Source organism: Macaca mulatta, chromosome 13 (genome assembly GCF_049350105.2).
Source record: "Macaca mulatta isolate MMU2019108-1 chromosome 13, T2T-MMU8v2.0, whole genome shotgun sequence".
In the NCBI taxonomy this organism is placed as follows: domain Eukaryota; kingdom Metazoa; phylum Chordata; class Mammalia; order Primates; family Cercopithecidae; genus Macaca; species Macaca mulatta.
The window spans coordinates 6,880,845-6,905,824 of record NC_133418.1 but is presented as its reverse complement, the minus strand read 5'-3'; the positions used below and the strand labels follow the sequence as shown (position 1 = coordinate 6,905,824).

General features: G+C 47.1%; 1 long non-coding RNA gene across 1 annotated transcript; it reads right to left on the bottom strand.

Annotated features, from left to right (window-relative positions):
- Positions 1–69: 69 nt before the first annotated feature.
- Positions 70–18,291, bottom strand: LOC144333674 (uncharacterized). Its single transcript, XR_013402594.1, has 6 exons — positions 17,646–18,291; positions 16,967–17,175; positions 12,475–13,128; positions 10,247–11,862; positions 3,799–8,220; positions 70–205 (listed from the first exon to the last, which is right to left on the bottom strand). It is a non-coding gene; the product is annotated as an uncharacterized LOC144333674 (long non-coding RNA).
- Between the last annotated feature and the right edge of the window lie 6,689 nt (positions 18,292–24,980).

Genomic DNA, 24,980 nt, shown 5'->3' with positions numbered 1-24,980 from the left:
ACTCTTGTTCTCTGCACCTTTTCTGGGTCAACCAACTGCTGTTTCATGGAAGCAATGCGCTCACATGGCGCTCTGAGACATCCACATCTTGAATCCTCTCTGCTTTCCCTGGGAACCAACCTTGGGCCACTTATCTTGGTTCTTCTCCTTGAAGCTGTTAGTTTTCCTAAAGGATATCTTGAGGAAAGCTTCAGTTCTTCGTATTCTAGGGGATATTCAAAAGAACATGATTAATCCATTAGGCCGAACTGTTTTCTCCTTTCTCCCTGTGTATTGATATGATTGATATTTTAACAGCCTGGAAAGCTAAGAGTGACGTCAACAGCCTCAGCTGCACTGAGAGTGAGGTGAATCACTCCAGGAGAGTTCTGAGCCCAAACACACACCGGCTTGAGTGGTCCTGGGCTTGCTGTTCCCAACAAAGGCTCTTAGAACTCTCTTTAAGCCTCAGTCAGCATTTGGTGATCCAGTGGGTGTTTTCCAAGCCAGGCTGTCAGCTTGAAGAGTTCTCCCTTGGGGCAAAGTCCTTTTAGCATCTCAATTCAGGTGATGAGTTCCCTTTAAAATGCTGAAGGAACATGATGTGGTGGCTCACGCCTGTAATCCCAGCACTTTGGGAGGATGAGGCGGGCGGATCACTTGAGGCCAGGAGTTTGAGACCAACCCTGCCCAACATGGTGAACTGCTGTCTCCACTAAAAATACAAAAATTATCTGGGTGTGGTGGTGGGCGCCTGTAACTCCCAGCTCCTCAGGCGGCTGAGGCAGGAGAGTCACTTGAAGCCTGGAGGCGGAGGTGGCAGTGAGCCGAGACCACGCCACTGTACTCCAGCCTGGGCAACAGAGCGAGACTCAAATAAATAAATAAATATATAAATAAATAAGTAAAATGCTGAACAGGTTAATCCCTTGACCTTCTAAAATGGGGAAAGATGGGTTCCAGGGGCCGAGCACAATGCACAGAAAGAAACGACATGAGTCATTGGTTCCAGGAATTCAATACTCTCAGCCAGGGGCCCTCAGAGCAGCGAGTGCCAGTGGAAGCATCTCTAAATTAATTGGGTGTCTTTGTAAATCCAAAGGATAAATTAAGTAAATGAATTGTCTGAGGCCAATTGATTTGTAGTTCACATTTCCTCTGCAAAGGCTTGACTACAGATTTATTCACGCATTTCTGAAGCCACATGATTTAGTGCTGAGGCCTTCTTGGGCCTTTGATAACTGCCATGATTATTAAGGCCTTGGAGGATATAAAGTGTGTTTTTCCACAATATTTACTTATATCTTCTGTACAAAATGCATAAATATGTTACCAAGAATGTTACTAAAAACAGAAAAGAAAAGTCATGTTGTTCTTTCCCCCCCCCCGACCCCGCCCAAGGCACTGCTTAAATATCATCTGCAAATTGTTAATTGTTCAGCTTGCACTTTTATGACAGGGTTGGACCTGGGGAATGAAAAGCAGCTCCCGGTGCTGACACGGGGACACACCTGGCTGGCAGCTTTGTTTTCAAAATGCCAAAGAGTGTAGGCTTCATTCCCTCATTCTGTAAGAGGGTACAATGGGCATTGTCTAACTTTTATTTCAGCTACTTAGAGGAAAAAAAGCTACCATGACACCTGTGATAGTTAATTTTATGTTTCAACTTGACTGGGTCACTGGTTGCCCAGATAGCTGGTTAAACATTATTTCTGGATTTGTCTGTGTAGGTGTTTCTGGAAGAGATGACCATTTGGATTAGTGGGCTGAGTAAAGCAGATCGCCATCAGTAATACAGGCGGGCATTGCCCAATCTACTGAAGACCCAAACAGAACAAAACTGGAGCAGGAGGGAGGATTTGCCATCTCTCTGTCCGATGCTTGCCACCTTCCCCCAGTGCCCCTGCTTTTCAGGCCTTCAGACTCAATCTACACCACTGGCCCTCCAGCTCTTGAGCCTCTGAACTGACCCCCAGCTTTCCTGAGTCTCCAGCTCTTGAGCCTCTGAACTGACCCCCAGCTTTCCTGAGTCTCCAGCTCTTGAGCTTCTGAACTGACCCCCAGCTTTCCTGAGTCTCCAGCTTGCAAACAGCAGATCGTGGGCCTTCCCAGCCTCCGTACTCAGGGGAACCAATGCCTTATAATAAATTTCTTCACGTGCAGTCTTGCATTGCTTCACAGTGAGGATACATTCTGAAACATGCGTTGTTAGGCAATTAAGTCATTGTGTGGACATCATAGAATGCACTTAAACAAGCCTATAGGCTCTATGGTATAGCCTGTTGCTCCTAGAATACAAACCTATACAGCATGATACTGTACTGGGTACTCCAGGCCATGTAACACATGGTAAGTATTCGTGTATCTAAACATAGAAAAGGCACAGTAAGGCTGGGTGCGGTGGCTCATGCCTGTAATCCCAGCACTTGAGGTTGGGAGTTTGAGACCAGCCTGGCGAAAATGGGGAAACCCCATCTCTTCTAAAAATACAAAAATTAACTGGATGTGGTGGTGCATTCTGGTAGTCGCAGCTACTCAGGAGGCTGAGGCAAAAGAATCGCTTGAACCCAGGAGGCGGAGGTTGCAGTGAGCTGAGATCACCCCACTGCACTCCAGCCAGGGGAACAGAGAGACTCCATCTCAAAAAAAAAAAAAAAAAAAAAAGAGAGAGAGAAAAGGCATGGTAAAAATACTGTTGTATGTGTGGCCTGTCATTCACCAAAACGTTGTTATATGGTACATAACTATATATCTATATGCTATTGGTTCTGTTTCTCTGAGAACCTGGACGAATATACCACCTAATGGTGATCTCTAATGTTGCAAGGACAATAACTGTCTTACCTGTCCTCACACATTTTATTGTGAAGTGACACTGTGTGTTGTCCGGACTGAGAATTTACCAGCTATAACTTCCCCCCGCTTCAGAAACAGATTGGAAAATCGTAATCAACAAAAAGTGTGTTCACTGAGAGAAGTCACCCACTGTTCAGACACAGAAGCGAGACTCTAGGGGCAGGAGGGCATCCAGGAGAAATGTACAGTGACTTTCCCTTTAAACACAGAAGCTGGAACAAGGCTCCGGGTTTATTTTGACTTGGAATTGCCTCTGTGGTTCTCAACCATCTCTGAGGAAGGTAAGAACCCACCCTCGCCTGTTCAAGGCTGGCTTCCAGCTCAGGAGGAAGGCTGGGGGGTGGGAATTAGGAATCCCTCCCCACCCCGCCCAAAACACACACACATGCACGCACACACAAACACACATGTCCAAAGCTGACTGTTATTCTCTGGGGTTGTATTTCAAGGCCTCTGAAGTCACCAAAGTCTCTAAAACACAGGTGGTCATGGAGCTTTTCATGATACACTTTTGGAATCTTCTACCCCCATTAGAACCAAACCATGGTTCCACAGGGCTTCTCCAAGAGCCAGCCCCATGGGACCCAAGTCCACGATGGCTTCCTCCATTCACAGTGAGCCGCCTGCAGGGACCCCAAGTGTGACCCGGGGTGGGGCTGGAGGGCAGGCCAGGCACTCTCGGCCTCCCGAGACCTTTCTCATGCCTGGGGTGCTCCACAGGCACCTTGATGCCTAGTGAGCGAGGAATCCAGCTTAGCAAAGAACGGGCATAGACATTTCCTGTTTGATTAATACTCGGTTCTGGGAACCTGACAAGCTCTGCTCCGCTTGGCACCTAGCACAGTCCCAGATGGTAAATCTTCCATGTCACCACTGTGGTAACTCCCTAGAGGGGTCCTGGAATTGCTCCAGGAGGCCTTGTGCCAACTGCTAAGTCCCAATGTCCCCTCCTCGTCGTCTCACCAGCGCAGTTCACAGTCCAAGAGCCTCGATGCTTCCATGAAGAGGCAGATCGGCACCTTGTTGCCTGTAGCCAAACCATACACGGGTGCACAATACAAAAATGACGACAGATTCGAGCTCAGTGGGTGAGAGGCAGCAGCTGTGTGTTTACTCAAGGTGAGGTCTGGAAAAGCTACATGGCTTTGGAGACTTGTTTGAAATGTGGCCGGAAAAGGGGAGGCTGACGTGGGCACGTGTCCCTGGCATCCGCTGCAAGTCCTCCTGCCTCCCCGAGAACACAGTGTACAGCATCCGGGAGACACTGGCCAGGACTTGGTGTTCAGTTACCTCCAACACCAATGACAGTTGGACTTGCATTCCCTGAGGCCAGCTCACAAGCCTCAGAGAGCTCACAGCATAACATCTTCTTCTGATACATGCTCATTGAACAACCACCATGAGCCAGGCACTGGGTAAGCACTGAGGAAACACGGGGAGAGTGACAAGGATGTCCCCGCCCCCAGTGGGCTCTCAGCTCACTGGGCAGAGGAGTTGGCCAAGTCCTAGGGCAGACACAGAACAGCCCTTCCATTCAGGGCACGTGGCGGTCACCGCAGCCAGAGGATCTGCTGGAGCAAGCAGGAGAAGCCTTGCTGCGGTCTGGATGTTGGTGTCCCCCGCACATTCCTATGTTGAAGCGTAACCCCTGTATGCTGGTGTTAGGAGGTGGGGCCTTTGAGAGCTGGTTAGGTCATGAGGGTGGGGCCCTGATGAATGGGATAGGTTCCTATAAGAAGAGGCCCCAGGGAGCCCCCTCACCCCTTCCACCATGGGAGGACACAGACAGAAGGCACCATCTATGAACCATTAATTGGGCCCTCACCAGACACTGAATCTGCCCCTTGATCATGAACTTCCCAACCTCCAGAACTGTGAAAAATAAGCGTGTTGTTTAGAGGCCACTCATTCTATGGTATTTTGGTATTGCAGCCCGAACCACCCAAGGCAGGCATGGTATTCACTCTCTTGCAGGAAGTGGAAGAAGGGGTGGGGCAGGGACGGGTGGAGGAGGGGAGCCGGCGCTGAGACCCAAACCAAGAGCTAGGGAAAGCTGAGGGGCGGAGGTATTGTGGGAGACCATGCCTAGGCATTTAGAATTTATTCTAAAATCCATGAAAACTTGCTGAAAATGTTTGCTTTCATCTATGTGACATTCTTTTTTTTTTTTTTAATTATTATACTTTAAGTTCTAGGGTACATGTGCATAACATGCAGGTTTGTTACATATGTATACTTGTGCCATGTTGGTGTGCTGCACCCATCAACTCGTCAGCACCCATCAACTCGTCATTTACATCAGGTATAACTCCCAGTGCAATCCCTCCCCCCCTCCCCTCCCCATGATAGGCCCCGGTGTGTGATGTTCCCCTTCCCGAGTCCAAGTGATCTCATTGTTCAGTTCCCACCTATGAGTGAGAACATGTGGTGTTTGGCTTTCTGTTCTTGTGATAGTTTGCTGAGAATGATGGTTTCCAGCTGCATCCGTGTCCCTACAAAGGACACAAACTCATCCTTTTTTATGGCTGCATAGTATTCCATGGTGTATATGTGCCACATTTTCTTAATCCAGTCTGTCACTGATGGACATTTGGGTTGATTCCAAGTCTTTGCTATTGTGAATAGTGCCGCAATAAACATACGTGTGCATGTGTCTTTATAGCAGCATGATTTATAATCCTTTGGGTATATACCCAGTAATGGGATGACTGGGTCATATGGTACATCTAGTTCTAGATCCTTGAGGAATCGCCATACTGTTTTCCATAATGGTTGAACTAGTTTACAATCCCACCAACAGTGTAAAAGTGTTCCTATTTCTCCACATCCTCTCCAGCACCTGTTGTTTCCTGACTTTTTAATGATCGCCATTCTAACTGGTGTGATATGGTATCTCATTGTGGTTTTGATTTGCATTTCTCTGATGGCCAGTGATGATGAGCATTTTTTCATGTGTCTGTTGGCTGTATGAATGTCCTCTTTTGAGAAATGTCTGTTCATCTATGTGACATTCTTATCATCTGTATGCTGACAACTCCCACCTTTACTTCCTCCCAGACCTCTGTTCTGAACACCACGTGCCCCTCTTGGTCTCTGGAAGTCCAGTAGGCACCTGTACACCTAGACACCTCCCCTGCACACAGATCTGCTCTTCCTGTGACAGTCCTTGTGACATTGTCATATCATAAGAGATATATTTGATTCTCCACCCTGGTTCTGGCACAAGAACTCTACAAGCCTTGGGATTTCCTAAGAAATAGGGGTGAGAGGAATGTCTTCTGTTATTCAAGATGGGCCCCCTCTAACCATACCTGAGCTTATGGTGGGCTCCGAGAGAGCCTCAGTTGGGAGTGGTTGCCACAGGAACCAACCTTGTGACTACAGGGTTAGCACTTTCAGCTACCCCATCTCCTCTCCAAGGAGATGAGAAGGACTGGAGGTTGAAGTACACAACAATGCCCAGTGTTTTAATCTACCATGCCTAAGGGATGTAACCTCCACAAAACCCTTCAGCGACAGGGCTGGAGAGCTTCCGGGCTGGTGAGCACAGCGAGGTGCTGGGATGGTGGCACGTCCAGAGAGAGCCTGGACACTCCGCAGCAACCACGGCAATGTCTCACCCAGGGCAGTCCTTTCATCTGCTGTCCCCGAGTTGCATCCTAATCATAAACCAGTAAGTGTAAGTAAAATGTTTCCTGAGTTCTGTGAGCTGTTCTAAACCTGAGAAGGAGTTTGTGGGAACCACCAGTTTATAGTCCATTGGTCAGACGTATGGGAGGCCCAGGCCTTGCGACTGGCCTCTGATGTGGGGGCAGCCTTGCGGGACAGAGCTCTTAACCTGTAGGACCTGACGCTGATGGATAGTGTCAAAACTGAATTGAATCGTAGGACACCCAGTTGGTGTCGGGAGAGTTGGAGAACTGGTTAGTGGGAGGTAAAAACCCACGCACTTGGCGTCAGAAGTTAGAGCAGAAATGGTTCGAAGTCCCTGTTTCAGTGAATGGTTTGTCTGCCCCTGGATGTCTATGCCAGGCACCCACGAGTCACCACCCACCCTCCACATTCGGTGGGTGCCCTTGTCTGTGGCTTCCACTCCACAAGCCACCACGAATGTATCCAGGTCTGTGCATCTCTGCTCTCGCCAGCCTGGCCCCAGCCTGGCCTCCCTGAGCCACTGCAGCAGTCTGCCAGAGGCTCGAAAGCAGTGCTTAAGACTTGCATTTGAGAAAGATGGGTTTTGGATAAATGTGGAGGATGGACTGGGGGCCAGTGAGAAGGGGACAAGGGATAGTTTCAACGACGCGTTCCTTCATGTGTTCACTGAAGCCATGATGCTCCGTGAGCACCTGCTGTGGGCCAAAGCCTGGGAGAGGGCTGGGCTGGGGATAGAGAATGGAGTGTCACCCACAGAGAGAAGAGGATCATGGGGCGGGGAGATGGCCGAAGTGGCCCAGAGAGAGTTCAAAGGGAGCCAGGGCTGAGGCCAGAAACCCTGAGGGACAGACCGAGGAGAGGAATTGAGGAAGGACAGAGAGCAGGAGTATACGGGCAGAGGAGAGGCAGAAGCCGGGTGCTGCAGGACTGTGGAAGCTGGAGGAGTAGGTGGTCCCAGAGTCCCACACCCCTGGGGATCCAGGAAGGTAAGAAGGAAGTCAGCAACAAGGAGGTAGAAGAGGTTCCTTGGCATGTAGGGTAGAAACCAGACTGTGGTGACGGAGAACTGTGTGGGGGTGGAAAAGTGACTGCAAGGCATGACCACAGGTGGGAGAGCTGATTGTGAAATCTGCAGGAATTTTCTGAGCCAGGCACCAAATGCAGCCAGTGTTAAAAATTAAATGATGAAAACTTACAGTTAAATAGGTTACATTAGAAACAAAGCAATAAATACTGAAAACTCATCTCTTCCTAGTTTGCTACCTTCTACCAATGGCTATTCCCCTGAGATAATGTCCATCCATTGTGTCCCTATGGCGAGAATGCTATATAATCACTCATGTCTATGCATCTCTTCCAACTCTGCGTGTAGTGTTATCTCATTGGTGGCTTGCAGTTGGCTGTGATGGGAGTATTTACACCACAGAAACCAGCAATCTCTTCAGATCAGACCTTTTTATTCCCAGAGAGCCAGGTGTGAAACGTTTACCAGCACCACTGGAGGAGTGAGATCAGAGCACTTTCAGAAAGACAGCAGTGGCACAATAGCAAATGGAAGGGAGAAAAAGACAGCAGCAAACGTGGACAGGTTTGTGGGCTTCGTGGCAGGGAAGTGAGCGCATTGCCTCTGATGACTTTCATTTCTCTCGGTTATGCTGAGGTCAGGTCACCTGCTCTGTGTGTGGGAGCCAGAGAAGAAAGCAGCCACAGAACAGATGCAAACCAAGGAGGCTGGAAGATAAGAGCAGAGCCATCAGGACCGGCGCTCCTGTGGGTATGAAACAGGAGTCGTGGGAGCAAATTAGTAGGTGCACTGCATGGAGGGACGGAAGGGTCAGGAAGGAGCATCTGAATGTGAGATTTCAGAGAAGCGCATTTTGTCAGCGTTTCAGAGCTTCCTGTGTGCAGCATGGATCTAAAGCTGGTGGATGCAGGGGGGTGAACCATCTTCACTTCCTGTATGCTGATGGCGGAAGCAAGACATCAGTGAAGAAACATCACCAAATCATGATGAACGAATGCCATTGAGGAAACAAAGGACACTGTGGCACCAAGGAAGGAAGGGAGATTACTTTTCACAGTGGCTGTAAATAGAACTGAAGACTGAAAAAGAGCTGTTAAAATGGCTTATTTGAAGGTGAATGAGAGCATATAATTCAAAGTAATTCTCCCTCCCATCCCCAATGCCAGCTTCCACGTTTCTCTCCCCAGAAGCAGCCATGGTTCATCACATCCATTTCCAGAGGTGTCCTAGAAGCAAGCTGTTTGAGGAGCCGGGAAAAGAGGAGCACGTGCAAAGGCCCTGGGGTGGAAAGGGGCCTGCTGTGCTCTGAGCTGCAGCAGAGCTTCTCAAGCCTTAATCTGCATTTGAATCACCCAGGGATCTTGCTGAAATCCTGATTCCTGATTCAGTAGGTCTGGAGAGGGCTTGAGATTTCTAACGAGCTCCAGGTGATGCTGAGGAGCCTGATCTGGATCTCACTTAGAGTATTAAATGAAGTCCTAGGGGATCATTAGCGATCCAGCCAGCCAGAAATGTCAGAGGAGAGCGAAGAACAGTCAAGACAGGGCTGCCCAGATAGGTGGGGCGGCTTAGTCAGGGTCTCTGTGCAGTAAGAAGCTTGGGTATTCTTCTTCTTTCTTTTTTTTTTTTTTTTTTGAGACGGAGTCTCACTCTGTCGCCCAGGCTGCAGTACAGTGGCGCCATCTCGGCTCACTGCAAGCTCCACCTCCTGGGTTCATGCCATTCTCCTGCCTCAGCCTCCCGAGTAGCTGAGGCTACAGGCTCCCACCACCACGCCCGGCTAATTTTTTTTTTTTTTTTTTTTTTTTTTTTTGTATTTTTAGTAGAGACAGGCTTTCACCGTGTTAACCAGGATGGTCTCGATCTCCTGACCTCGTGATCCGCCCGCCTCCGCCTCCCAAAGGGCTGGGATTACAGGTGTGAGCCACTGTGCCTGGCCCCCAGGGGTATTTTTAAGGTAGAACCGAAAGAACTCATGGACGGGTTGGATATGGGGAGTGATGGAAAAGGAAGCATCAAGGATGCCTCGCCGGGCGCGGTGGCTCACGCCTGTAATCCCAGCACTTTGGGAGGCCGAGGCGGGCGGATCACAAGGTCAGGAGATCGAGACCACGGTGAAACCCCGTCTCTACTAAAAATACAAAAAATTAGCCGGGCGCGGTTGTGGGCGCCTGTAGTGCCAGCTACTCGGGAGGCTGAGGCAGGAGAATGGCGTGAACCCGGGAGGTGGAGCTTGCAGTGAGCCGAGATGGCGCCACTGCACTCCAGCGACAGAGCCAGACTCCGTCTCAAAAAAAAAAAAAAAAAAAAAAAAAAAAGATGCCTCTTGGGGTTGTGTCTCAAGCAGGTGAGCGGCCTGGGCCAGCATTTACTGAGGCAGAGGAAGGAGCAGGGAGATTGAGAAGCCTGCATGTCACCAAGCGGAGATGTCAAGGAGACGAGGGGATGGGATGTGTGAGGCGTGGTGGGATGTGTGAGGCTGGGGCTCCGAGGAAGGTCTTGGCACGGAATGTAAGTTGGGAGTTGTCAGTGGAGGCATTTTCCAAGGCTGTGAGAACGGGCTATAGAGAAGAGCAGGAGCTCTAGGATGAACCCTGATGGGCATGATCTCTAGGGACTGGGTAGGAGAACAAGCGACCAGAGGGGCACAGAGGCAGGCTACAGGCGGCATTGCCAGCAGGATTTGAAATGAGGAGATTTTAGCAGGGCTAACTCAAAGGGTTTGCATTTCACCTTTTGCCCCCTCTTGCGTTCATGGCGTCATTTGAAAAGACGAGACGGGAAGGAGGGGGAGCCAGGAACACAGGCAAAGCCTGCCCCGTTCCGGTGAGACCCACCCAGCCACTGTCAAGTCATCACGGCTCAGTAACACCTGCTGGAAGGACAAAGGAGAGAGCTGCTGGCATCGAGTCACGTGTCCACACAAACCACAGAGCGAGCTGTAGATGCCAACCCCTTCCCCTTCCCGCCCTGTGCCTGTTCTTCATGTTAATCTATTACTCTAATCATTTATTCATTGTGTAGCAAATGATCGTTTTTCCTATCATTTGTTTATTACTATTTTTACTTTCATTATCACATTAGATTTTCACACATGGGAGCATATGGGGGACATATTTGTTTATTAGTTGATAACCTAAAATGAATATTTAATACAGGAACATTTTAAACAGAGGCAGAAAAACCCTTAACCCAATTTTATCTTATGCTAAAATTTCATTATCACCAATTCTCAGGCCTCCAAGCACTGTACAAACAATCCTTGAGGAATGAGTGTTATCAATTATTAATAACTATTAAATTAGCGTGGAGTTTGATTTTCCCCTAAGTATGTTTCATAACTGCAGAGCAGAGAAAGAGCCTCTGCTCCCTCCTGGATCTCCTGTTCAAATAAACCTGAACCCGGCCCAGGCACCCAGGAATCTTGGAGTGGCCAGCTGTGAGCCCACAGCTGTGCTGCTGCCCTGCGGGGCTCCCCGGGCCAGGACATCCTCCGGGGTAGAAGGATGCACCCTTCTCCCGGGGGCTTTCTGGCAGGTGCCTGTGATCTTGATATTCTCTGCAAGTGGCAGAAGGAGCCTGTCCCCCTCACCATCTGTTATGGGCTGAATTCTGTCCCCCCAAGATTCAAATGTTGAAACCCCAACCTCCAGACATCCAGAATGTGACTGCATTTGGAAATAGGGTCATTAAAGGTGACTACATTAAAATGGACTGGTCCTTACTTCAGTATGACTGCTGTCCTTGTAGGAAAAAATTTGGACGCAGACACACACGGAGGGATGACCACGTGGAGACGCAGGGAGAGGATGGCAGCTACAGGCCAGGGACAGAGGCCTTAGAGGAAATCAGCCCTGCTGACTCTTTGAACTCAGACTTCCAGCCTCCTGAATTGTGAGAAAAAAAACTTCTGTTTTAAATCATGTGGTCTGTGGTATTTGCTTTGGCAGCCAACACAAACTAATATGCCATCTGCTCCCTTCCCTCCCACCGTGTCTGATGTCCTTAGGAACCACTGTCTTCCTTTATTCCAGTATGTCTGGAAGGAAGAATATGTCCCTTTTCTAGCACTGAGAGGCCACCAACATTGAATAACCACACTGGGGTAGACACAGAGGGGAAAAGATTCCTGCTGTTCCCATCACAGCAGCCTTGGAGATGAGGAGACAGAGGGATCTGACCGGAGTGAGTCCCAGCCCGACCTTCTCCCACACACTCCACACATCAGCTATCAAGACTGAGCCAGGCTTGCGAGGGCAGAGTGGGAGGGAGATGAGGCCCAAGGTTCTCAGAGTTCAACTGGCCTCATCAGGAACTTCAAGATCTTCCTCTCTTCTCTGCTACCAACACTGTATGAGGGAGAAAAAAGCCAGGGTAAGATTAGAAATTCAGCCACCCACATCCTTGCAGTGGCTAACAGCTGTTAAGGGACATTTTATTTGTATTTTGTTTTGTTTTGAGACAGAGTCTCCCCCTGTCATCCAGGCTGGAGTTCAGTGGTGCAATCTCAGCTCACTGCAACCTCCACCTCCTGGGTTTAAGTAATTCTCCTGCCTCAGCCTCCCGAATAGCTGGGATTACAGGCGTCAGCCACCCCATCTGGCTTATTTTTGTATTTTTGGCAGAGACGGGGTTTCACCATGTTGGCCAGGCTGGTCTCGAACTCCTGACCTTGTGATCCACCTGCCTCAGCCTCCCAAAGGGCTGGGATTATAGGCATAAGCCACTGCTCCCAGCCTCCCCCTTCTACTATTTTAAGGAACACTGGTGCTTCAGTTAACATCTCATCTGGCAGGAACATTCATTGATACCAACATCCTTAACATCTGACCGAGTTGAGTAGCCAGAGTAACTGCCTCCAGCGTCATGCTCTGAGGATTCCAGCTTTATCTGTAGTGAAACTTTCCCTGACAGCCTGCTGAGTTCCCCTTCCCAGATACAAAATCCTTTTGATCACTTACTATGAGTCAGACACGTTCTGCGCTTTATCTCCTTTAATCCTCACCATAACACCATAAGATAGATATCATCATTCCTGTTTTATAGATGAGAAAAGTGGGGCTTAAAAAGGTTAAAAAAAAAAAAAACCCAGCACTTTGGGAGGCCAAGGCGAGTGGATCACCTGAGGTCAGGAGTTCGAGACCAGCCTGGCCAACATGGGGAAACCCCATCTCTACTAAAAATACAAAAAATTAGCCGGACGTGGTGGGAGCCTGTAATCCCAGCTACTCGGCAGGCCGAGGCAGGAGAATTGATTGAATCTGGGAGGCGGAGGTTGCAGTGAGCCAAGGTTGCACCACTGCACTCCAGCCTGGGCAACAAGAGCAAAACTTCGTCTCCAAAAAAAAAAAAAAAAAAAAAAAAAAAGAAAGAAAGAAAAATGGTTTAAAAACTTGTCCAAGGTCACATTGCTGGTACAGGTCACACCCCTGTCATAAAACCGGGGGCTTTGCGACTCCCAAGTCCAGCCTTGAACCTCTGTGGTTTTCAGAACCAGAGTGGATGGGGAGCAGCTGATGCCATCGAAGCTGTCACAGGCAGGCATGGGGACAGGAGGGAGAGCAGACGGTGGAGCAGCAGAGTGTCCCAAGCTAGTCCAGGAGGGGCAAAAGATCCTACGGAGACAAAGAGGGACTGATCATCATTCTGACCCAGCCCCGCCCACTGTGCTCCCTTCCTCGTCCTTGTTCAGGTGCTGTCTCTTTGTTTTCCGAACATTGCCAACATCTCTTTTAAAAAGCAGGCTTTATTGAGATATATTTCGCACACAGTACAAGTCGCCCATTTACAGTGTACCGTGCAGTCGCTTTTTAATATATTCACCGTCGCGTATCCACCACCGCAATCAGCAGGGCATTATCGTTGCCCCAGATGTCATTAGAACATCGTCATCACTCCACACTAGCCACTGCGCCCCAGTCCCCCCAGCCCCAAGCAGTCACTAATCTACTTTCTGTCTTTACAGACTTGCCTATTCTGGGCATTTCATATAAATGGAATGATACAAATGGATGGTCCTTTGGGACTGACGTCTTTCACTTAGCATAATGTTTTCAAAGCCTAGTTTTAAAGTAAATTAAAAAATGGCTAAAGGTCAATGTGTAGTACTTGGCACGAAGTAGAGAGGCTCAGTAAATGCTTACTGAATTGAAATACAATTTTTTTTTTCTTTTTTTGAGATGGTGTTTCACTCTGTCACCCAGGTTGGAATGCAGTGGTGCAATCTTGGCTCACTGCAGCCTCCACCTCCTGTGTTCAAGCCATTCTCCTGCCTTAGCCTCTTGAGTGATCCGACCGCTTTGGCCTCCCAAAGTGCTGGGATTACAGACGGAAATGCAATTTTTGATCATAAGTGATTGCCCCGAGTCATCAAGAGAAGGCTACATTATATTTGTCACATTCTTTTTTTTTTTTTTTTTTTGAGACAAGATCTCACTTTGATATGCAGGCTATAGTACAGAGGTGCCAGCTTGGCTCACTGCAGCCTCAACCCCCTGGGCTCAAGCAATCCTCCTGCTTCGGCACCCCAAGTAGCTGGGACCACAGGTGTGTATCACCTTGTCTGGCTAATTTTTGTATTTTTTGTAGAGATAGAGGTTCACCATGTTGCCCAGGCTGGTCTCAACCTCCTGAGCTCAAGGGATCCGCCTGCCTTGGCCTCTCAAAGTTTTGGAATTACAGGCATGAGCCACTGTGCCGGGCCCGTCACTTTTTTTTTTTTGAGATGGAGTTTTGCTATTGCTGCCCAGGCTGGAGTGCAGTGGCATAATCAGCTCACTGCAACCTCCGCTTCCCAGGCTCAAGCAAGTCTCCTGCCTCAGCCTCCCAAGTAGCTGGGATTACAGGCATGCGCCACCACACCTGGCTAATTTTGTATTTTTGGTAGAGACTGTGTTTCACCATGTTGGTCAGGCTGGTCTCAAATTCCTGACCTCAGGTGATACACCTGCCTTGGCCTCCCAAACTGCTGGGATTACAGGCATGAGCCACCACACCTGGCCCATCACATTCTTTAAAAAGCGGAGAACTGATTGACACATTCTTGAAAATGTGGAGCAAATGTTGCATGACCAAGTGTTTCTTAATCAGTTTCCTGAAATTGCAGCTGTCTTCTTTCAATTCCCATAAAAGTGCTGTAACATTTTTTATACTAACACTGTAGTTCTTCAAATTTTGCCTTCTGAGCACCAATAAGGAAATGTGGAGAGAAGGGACCTTGTTACACAGTTGCTAGGAATGGAAATTAGTATAACTATTATGGAAAACAGGATGGAGCTTCCTCAAAAAATTAAAAATTGAACTACCATATATATCCAAAGGAAATGAAGTCGGTGTATCGATTGAGGGTGCTGGCTCAGACCTGTCATCCCAGCACTTTGGGAAGCTGAGGTAGGAGGATCCCTGTGTTGCCTGCACAACATAGGGAGACCTCATTTCTACTAACAATTTAAAAATTAGCTGAGTGTGGTGGTGCACACCTGTGGTCTCAACTACTCTGAAGGCTGAGGCAGGAGAATCACCTGAACTTGGGAGGTCGAGGCTGCAGTGAGCCCTCAACAGGCCACTGCACTCAGCCTGGGTAACAGAATGAGATCCTGTTTCAAAAAGAAAAAAGAAAACTAAAGAAAAGAAAAGAAAAATCGGCATGGCAAAGAGTTATCTGCATTTACGTGTTCACTGCAGCATTATTCACAATAGCCAAGATATAAAATCAACCTAAGTGTGTATCAATGGATAAATGGATTTTTAAAATGTGGTATATAAATGTAATGAAATGTGATTCAGCCTTAGAAAACAAGGGAATCCTGTCATTTACAACACCGTGGATGAACCTGGGGATATTTTGCTAAGTGAAATAAGCTAGGCACAGAAGGACAAATACCACATTATTTCATTCATAAGAGAAACCTAAAAACGTCAAACTCATAACAGCAAAGTAGAATGGTGGTTAGCAGGGACTCAGAGCAGAGGTGACGGGGAATGCCTTTAATGGCCGAAAAATACCAATTTTCAGTTAGACACAAGTTCAAGAGGTCTATTATACAGCGTGGTGTCCATAGTTAGCAACAATGTATTGTATACTTGAAATGTGCTAAGAGAGTAGATTGCATATGTTAATTAGTGTGATTTAGTTATTTCACAATGTAAACATATATCAAAACACCATGTAGTACATCATAAATATATATAATTTCTATTTGTCAATTGAAAAACAGTCATCTGGACCTGCTTCCTGTCACGGAAGTCGATTTGCATCTGTTTTTGTTTTTTGAGACCAGGTCTCCCTCTGTTGCGCAGGTTGGAGTGCAGTGGTACCATCCAGGCTCACCGCAGCCTTGAGCTCCTGGCCTCAGATGATCCTCTGGCCTCAGCCTTTCCTGTGACTGGGACCACATGTATGCACCACCACACCTGGCTAATTTTTAAAGTTTTTGTAGAGCTGGGTCTCTCGTGAGTGGCCCAGGCTGGCCTCAAACTCCTGGGCTCAAGCAATCCTCCTGCCTCAGCCTCCCAAAGCCCTGGGATTACTGGTGTGAGCTGCCACACCTGGCCTAATCTGTGTCTTTATCAATGCTATAGGGAAAAAGAAAAAGAAAAAACAAGAACCAAACAAACTACCTCTTAGACTCAAATAGCCAATTACCGAAACTGAATTTGACTTACAGATTCTGGTGACTCATGCAGAGATAGCCCAGGTTTCTTTGGGACCCCAGGGCTTGTCATCAAAGACAAAGTATCTAGTTGAATGGGCCACAACATTAGGAGTCAGTGGCACTTTTTACAAGACAAGCCCCAGAAAAGAAAGTGTCCCACAGGTGGCAGGCACATGGGGAGGTGGGTAGGAGCTCAGTAACGCCTGGCAGAGGATGTATGGAGGTGGGTCCGGCACGCCTGCAACTGCTCCACCGCTGCCTTACAACAAAGGAGAGACCTTCCGGACCCTCAGCTGGCGTCCTTCCCCTCTTCTCTCCTGAGCCCTGACATTCCGGCAATGCTTCGGCCACACAGAAGATAAAGCACAGAGAGGGAGACTCAGCCACGTTTTCTTACAGATGAGGGTGTGTGGCTGGAAAGGGGCCGTTAACGACTCCTGTTCTTGCTTCCCCTCCTCTCGGAGTCTGGAGAACTTCGAGAAAAAAGGAGGAGGACACAAAAGGAAATAACTAAAAAGATGCGCCTGGAGCAACTATGAGGATGGTAAATTGGTGTCTAATTCTGAAAATCATAATTGGTGTAAACGCCATGCCACTGTGGAAGGAGGGATGAAGGGTAGAGGGAATACAAAAGAACATGAAGTTAGAATCCTCGGCGTGAAAGCCTGCCATTTATACAAGCAGACAAACAAGATCAGAGACGATCAACTGGCTGGCTGAATGGGACCAATGGGCAGGTTTACGCAGCCCCACGCTTCAAAAATCGGGAGATCGCCACATTAAAATCTGGGAATCTGACCTTTTGTAACAGATCAGAGGATTTGCAACACCAAGAGCATCATCACAGGTGACACCCGGCTTGGATGGGCAGCGGCTGCCCCTGCAGAAGGGTCAGGAGCTCTTCCGATGGGCACAGTCTCCACCGCTCCCTGCTGCTTAGTCCCTCCTCCTTGCTCCTCATCAGCATCACCGTTTGGGCCTTGTAGCATATGCATTTGTCACTCCCTCCTAGGACATCCACAACACGAAATGAGAGACCAATTTGGTAAATTCAACAAAAGGCCACTTACATTACACAGCCACCGTACATTCTTTGTGGAAAGAGAAGTGGCATAAATCAATTCATAAATTATCTCGAGGTGTTTCCTCCGGAGTCCTGGGCTGGCTGCTGGATGAATTCATCTGTCTTCTGGCAGATGGACAAGAAAATTGAATTGTAGTGGCCAATTAGGTGTCGATCACAGCCTCTGGGCCCACGTGGGTGAGCCCTCACCACAGAGAGAATGAGAGCTGGCTCTGGGACGGGGTGTTGACCTGGGCACAGCTGTCCAGGAAAGGGTCTAGGGAGAGGAGCTATGGGCCCTGCACTGACATCAGCCTTGAACATGAGGCTGGCGTGGCGGGGGAGGTGGGGGGACATGAATAATTCATATCGCAACCAGACTGATGCTCAGCGAGCTTCTATAGGAATGAATTACCTTGTGTGCATTTCCTGCCGAAATGTCAGTGTATCTTCTCACAAGCGCCTGGGACGGGTTTATGAATAGGTGCATTCTCCAGTGCCTCTGCTTTAGGCAAGGCAGTTTCAGAATCTTGGCTGAGTTTCCAACTTCTGACTTGCTATTTACAAACTGTAATCATAAGATTTCAAATGACACATGACTAAAAAAAAAAAAAAAAAAAAAAAAAAAAAAACCCTGACTCAGGAGAAATCCGGATGGAAATGGAACAATGGTTTTGAATGGATCTGGATCACGCAAATGAAAGTCAGGAGGCTTGGGTGTTGTGGTGAGAAAAAGTGATGTGGGAAGAACATAAACATGTATAGGACATTTACTGTCTTGGGAACTTTATGGGTGTTCTCATTGTTAACATCATTTAACAGATGAGAAAAACGGAGTTCTGAGACATTGCTGCTAATAGAAATTCAATGCGAGTCACATTTGTAATTTAAGATTTCCTAGTAACCACGTTAAAAAAGAAAAAAAAAAAAGAGACTGAAATTAATTTTAATGGTGTATTTTATTTAACTCAGTATATCCAAAATGAACATTTCAATATGCCATTGATATAAAAATTACGGATGAGATATTATGCATCCTTTTTCAAAACACATCTTGGAAGTCCAGGGCATAATTCACTCTCAGAACACATCTCATTTCAGACAGTCACATTGTAAGTCCTCCAAAGCCTGCCAGGCACGGTGGTTCATGCCTGTAATCCCAGCCCTTTGGGAGGCCGAGGCGGGCAGATCATCTGAGGTCAGGAGTTCGAGACCAGCCTGGCCAACAGGGTGAAATCCCGTCTCTACTAAAAATACAAATATTAGCCAGGCATGGTGGCGGGCGCCTGTAATCCCAGCTACTCGAGAAGCTGAGGCAGAATTACTTGAACCTCAGGAGGCGGAGTTGCAGTGAGCCGAGATTGCGCCATTGCACTCCAGCCTGGGCGACGAGAGGGAAACTCCGTCTCAAAAAAAAAAAAAAAAAAAAAAAACATGCAGCAGCAGCTCTGATGCATGCACTTAAAGCTGCATGGCCTTGGGCAAATTGCTTAACTTCTCTGGTCCCCATTTCCTTATCATAAAAGGTGAGGAATGATACGTCTTCTCAGTTCCTCCTGGGTCACAGGGTAACAGACAAACACGGCACAGTGGCCATTGTCACATAGCAGCAGTGGATCTGCGGGGGCAGGCAAGTGGCAAGATGACATAGGTGACATGTTAAAGTGTATTTCAGATCCAGGCGACAAGGATTGTTAAAGGCTGTCTGCATAACCATATTCAATTTGGGGTGATGCAGAAGGGGTATTCCAGGTCTGGTCAGCTCCCACGGGAGGCTTCCTACAACCTGCCAGGGCTTTACCTGGTCAGGCAGAATGCTAATGCCACCAGCTGGGAGGATGTTCTCAGAAGGACAGAGGAGATGGCAGCTTCTCCAACTGATCCCCCGAAACCATGACTTCTCCAAAATTTGTGTATCAGGCACTCGTTTGCAATGACTACTGTAGCAAAATGACGAGACACATGCAAAAATGCTGCATCCAGCTTGTTTGAACAATTGCAGTTGTTCAGTTTCATTCAGACCAATTAGGCTATATTTTTAGTACGATTATTCAAAGCGTTGGTACTACTTAGACAAAATCTCAGCTAACAAAAGTTAGCTGGAATGACAGTTTTACAGAAAGTAGAATATCTTTGTTACCAAACAGAAGTTTATTTTGATAAAATGAAAAAGCCCAGGTACAAAATACGATGCAACTTCAAACTATCATGAGTGGGACACTGTAGAAGCAAGAAGATTCCTTTGGGGCCAGTGGACCTGCATTCCCATTTTATTTTTGCCACCCTTTTCTTTGGTGACTTTATTACCTTTAAAATGGGAAAGATACACATGTACTTTCCAAGTTATAAGAAGGATTTACATTCTTGGCACCATAAATATTAGTTCCTTTTTTCTCTACATCAGTGAGAAAGGATGTGGTAAAACGGGGGGCGGGGGGGGGGAACAGCCAAGGCCTTTGTGTTTTTGCTTTTTTTGTCGTCTAATTTCTTTTAACAAATAATTGTTTTTCTGATTAGGAAACTGACACATTCATTGTGGAACACTTGGAATATACAGAAAAAAAAATGTATTTTTCAAAAATCACCAGTAATTCTACCACCAGAGATAAATACTATGAATGTTTTTGTGTTTGCCCTAAGCATGCCTATGTGATTGGGATAATATTATTACCTAAAGTGTTATGTTCCATTGTTCATGCATGTGCTCTTTCTAAATTCTATTTTATTTTGAGACAGGATCTCACTCTGTCACCCAGGCTGGAGTGCAGTGGCAGAATCACAGCTCACTGTGGCCTCAAACTCCTGGGCTCAAGCAATCCTCCCATCTCAGCCTCCCAAGTAGCTGGGACCACAGGTGTGCCCCAACACACCTGGTTAATTTTTTGTATTTTTTGTAGAGGTGGGGTCTCACTGTGTTGCCCAGGCTGGTCTCCAGCTCCTGGCCTCAAGTGATCCACTTGCCTTGGCCTCCCAGAGTACTGGGATTGTAAGTGTGCACCACTGTGCCTGGCCTGTCCTCTCATTTTTAAAAAGACTCTTCAAAAATGTTGGAATTTTCCTTATTTTATAAATAACTGTTGAAGAACATAACTTAATGGTTATATAATATTTCACTATATTGCTGTACCATGTTTAATTTAGTCCTATTTTTGGACAGCAAGGCTGCCTCCAAATTCTCTCAATACAGAAATTCTACATAATATTCTTGCACACAAATTTTGGTCCACATCTGTGGATGTCTTTAGGATAAGTTCCTAAGAGTGGAATGAGCAACTCTAAGGGTTTTTTAAGTGGTCCTGACTTACATCACTAAATTACTTTTCTGAAAGATTATTGTAGTTGGCGGCCCTACCATGAGTGAATGGTAATTTTTGTACCATCTGGTCTCAGAACCGAACCATCAGCTACATTTTAAAAATAATGAATCGAGAACGGATGAATTGTAGGCACACACGGGAGTTCTATTTCTCTTTCTATGGGACTCTAGATACGATTTTCCCATTTCTGTGATTAGGATGTAGGGCTCCAGGAAACTGAGAGCGAGCCAGAGAGTTTCTGGAGAAGTCAACTGTACCGAGGCCAGGAAACACTAGCATCCCTGAGGGTCAAACAGTTATGTACTAAGAATGAGGAAGTCCCACACAAAGTGGCAAGATGCTGGGCTGGCCCACAGTCTTAAGAGGGAAGCCTGTTCCAGACGTGACTTCCGCCCTAGGCAGATGAGGCTTCTGGTTTCCTGCCAATTATAACTAGCTAGAAACAGCATCACAGAGAAACAGTAAACCAACAGCAAGGTGGCAGCTGGAGACTCAGGCGTGAGGCCCAAGGCCAAGAGAGAAGCAGGGGGTGGGAAAAGCCTGGGGAAGGAGGGGCCGGGTCTAGACCAGCTAGCAATCCCACCGCAGCCAACAGCCCAGCCTGCTGGGGATGAGAGTTCTAGAAATGCAAAGGTTTTCGCATGCAACCACGAAAGCAGTTCGTGGGAGTTCCTGGCACTGTCAGGAGGAAGTCGGGATCACACAGAGTGCACCTGGAAGGCAGCTCCCCTCCCCAACTTCGACCTGGGCTAGCAGCTGCTATTGCCAGGTGGGCTCTGGGTTTTATGAAGCTGCAACAACAGAAACAGGAATTTGGGGAAGATAAAATAGAAACAGAGAAAGTATTTATGTTTATTTAGATGAGAGATGTGCACAAACCACGAGCCCTGGAGATGCAGGGCGTCTAAACCATTGCCATTGTTTCAGTAGCTTTAGGAGAATTCGCAAGGTAGCTAAAGATAAGAAAGGGGAGAAAGTCATTCTCCAGCCCTTACAAAGGAAAATGTCTGATCCGAGCACCTGTGGCCGCCTCACTACTTAACCCCTCCAAGGAATTAACGTGAAGTACTCTTCAGTATGGCTATGGGAAGAGCACATTCTGTTGCAGTAGGAACATTTAACTACTGAGTCTAAGTTTGATTAATCAAACGTTGTCATTTACATGATACATCTTAACTTCAGGAAGAGGTTTAAACTCATCCCACATAAATCACTCAACAACCAGAAAAATATGGTCCCAATGTTGGCACAAGAGAACACACAAGGAGTGTTTTCAAAGGCTGATCTTGGGCCAGTATAGCTTAAATTTTCATCAGTGATGACAGAGGAGGGTGCAAGAATAAATGAATAAATTTTCATCAGTGATGACAGAGGAGGGTGCAAGAGTAAATGAATAAAAGACATAACCCAGTGTGGGGTTAAAACAGTAACTAGCCATCAAAGACAGGGGGAAGTGGGGGGTAAGTCAACAGAAATCAGTAGTATAGACATAGAATGAAGTCTGATAGCATCGCGTGCCTTTAAAGATGAACACAAATGAAGCAAATAACAAATGGAGTGAACACACAACCTGGTAAAACATTTACTGCCTGGAGTCTCCAAGAATAGGCCACCCTGGGAAGCGAAGTTTCCAGCATCCAAGACGCCTTAAACAACTGCTCTTAGGGTTCATCCATTCGGAATGGAAAATTTTCAAGAATGTGTCACTCAGTTCTCTGCTTTTTAAAGAATGTGATGGGCGGGCTGTGGTGGCTCGTGCCTGTAATCCCAGCAGTTTGGGAGGCCGAGGTGGGTGGATCACCTGAGGTTAGGAGTTCGAGACCAGCCTAACCAACATGGTGAAATCCGGTCTCTACTAAAAATATAAAATTAGCTGGGCATAGCATAGTGGCACATGCCTGTAATCCCAGTTACTCGGGAGGCTGAAACAGGAGACTTGCTTGAACCCAGGAGGTGGACGTTGCAGTGAGCCGAGATTTTCCACGGAGTAAACTTGCTCCATAACTTGTATACAAGAATGATCTAGGGTGCCTGTGGGTTCAGGCAAGTGAGTAGCTAGATTTAAAGTATGCCATACTTTAAGAGTTACATCGGGAGTGTCTAGTAATAAAGCCTGATATTTTAATAAGAGTTCCCCTGTCATCCACTGGTGTCTTTTGGTTTCTAGGACTCCTTCTACTTGGTGTGGGGTTAAAACCTCCAGATGTTGTCTTAAAGCCAGTTTATTGGTTTCATCGACTAAGGCAGTTGCTGCAACTGCCCTGAGGTATCCAGGCCATCTTGAAGTGACACGGTCTAGTTGTGTAGAAAAATATGTCACTGGTCAGGGAATATCTCCCAGTTTCTGGACAAGGACACCTAGGGCGGTGCTTTGTTTTTCAGTCATATAAAGGAAAATGGCTTATCAAGATTAGGGATCCCTAGGGCTGGAGTTTACCCCAACTTCTCCTTGAGAGTATTAAAAACTTGTTCACAATTACTATTCCAAAGGGATCTGCTCCTTTCAGCGTCTCATAAAAAGGCTTGGCTATATGCCCAAATCCAGGTGCCCAGAAACAGCAGAATCCTGCCATCCCTAGGGGAGTCCACAGGTGTTTTCGCGTTCGGGGTTTTGGAACGTCCAGGATAGTTTCCCTTCATTCTGGTGTTATTGTCTGGGTGTCGGGGTTTGGGACTTATTCTGAGTATTTAACCTCTGGAGTTGAAATCTGGGCTTTGTGTGGCCAAGACCCTATACTTACTAGCTCCCAGAGAGTTTAGTAACTGAATGGTATTTTTTGTCCAAGTTTCTTCTAGTTGAGCTAGAAACCAACAAGTCACCCACCTATTGGATATTAGTGTTTTTATTTAATTGTACCATCTTTAATTCTCTAGTCAGTGCATTTTTAAACAGATGAGGGTTGTCCCTAGACCCCTGGGGAAGAACTGTCCAAGTTAATTAAGAAGCTACATGACTATCAGGATCAGTCTATTCAAAAGTAAACATGAATTGTGAATCAGGGTGTACTGGAATGCAAAAAAAAAAAAAAAAAAAAAAAACAACAACAACAAAGTCCCTGGGCTAACAGTGTGTGGGGATTGGGAACTAAAGTATGCATGGGAATGACAGTGTCATTGACAGCTCGAAGATCTTGAACAAATCTGTCGTCTCCATTTGGCTTTTTAACTGGCAACATTGGTGTATGACAAGGAGACTCACAGGGCCTTAACAACCCAAACTGCAAAAACTTAGCTATTAATGGTTGGATCCCTCTTTGTGTCTCTGGCTTTAAGGGGTATCGTCTCTTCCAGGGATATGGGACACCAGGCTTAAGTTGGATGCAAACTGGGGGAAGATGTAACATTTTGCCTGTAACGTTAGTGACCCATACTATAGGATTACTTGGGAGGTTACTTCAACAGGTAAAGTAGATCAGTCCCCTGTTGACTCTTCTCCTTTATCACCGGAAAGGAGAAGCAGCAACCCCTAGTCTGTCTTTTGATTTCTAAAAGATACTACTGTTCGCAGTTGAGTTAACAAATCCCTTCCCAACAAGGGGGTGGAGCATTCAGGCATGATAAGAAAGGCATGTGAGAAAACCAAAGTCCCTGAAGCGTAGTTAAAGGATAGAGAAGGACGGGCGCGGTGGCTCAAGCCTGTAATCCCAGCACTTTGGGAGGCCGAGGCAGGCGGATCACGAGGTCAGGAGATCGAGACCATCCTGGCTAACACGGTGAAACCCCGTCTCTACTAAAAATACAAAAAATTAGCTGGGGGTGGTGGCGGCGCCTGTAGTCCCAGCTACTCAGAGGCTGAGGCAGGAGAATGGTGTAAACCCGGGAGGCGGAGCTTGCAGTGAACCGAGATGGTGCCACCGCACTCCAGCCTGGGCGACAGAGGGAGACTCCGTCTCAAAAAAAAAAAAAAAGGATAGGTAAAATGGCATTTATGGGCTTGTCTATCCCCATGACCATACAGTTTTGGGGTGACAGAGTCCCATTATAATGGGGTCAAAACAGAGCAAGCAGCCCCCATGTCCAAAAGGAAGTTAATAGTCTTACCTGCCATGTTGAGGGTTACCCGAGGCCCCTTTGGAGATATGGCTAGGTGTCCAGTGGGAGTTGTGGTGGAAGGTCCCAGGCCCTGTCACTCTTGGGCTTGCCTGGCTTTCTTGGCCATCATTAATTTGGGTGCTGATGGCCCCCTTTGGAAGCTGGGCAGTCCCCCTTCCAATGGCTAGTTTTCTTATAGTGTGTACACTGATTTATGTCCAAGGCATGGAGATGCAGATACCCAGCTTTGGGCTTTTCATCTTTCTGCTTTCCTTGTTCAGACAAAGAGTCAGGAGGGCAACCCCGCGTGGGAGGTGAGATTAAGGCTGCAGTGAAGAGCTGCACCTTGCGGGAGGTCCTTCTTGTTCTTTACGTTTCCTCTGTTTTTCCTTGTTATTAAA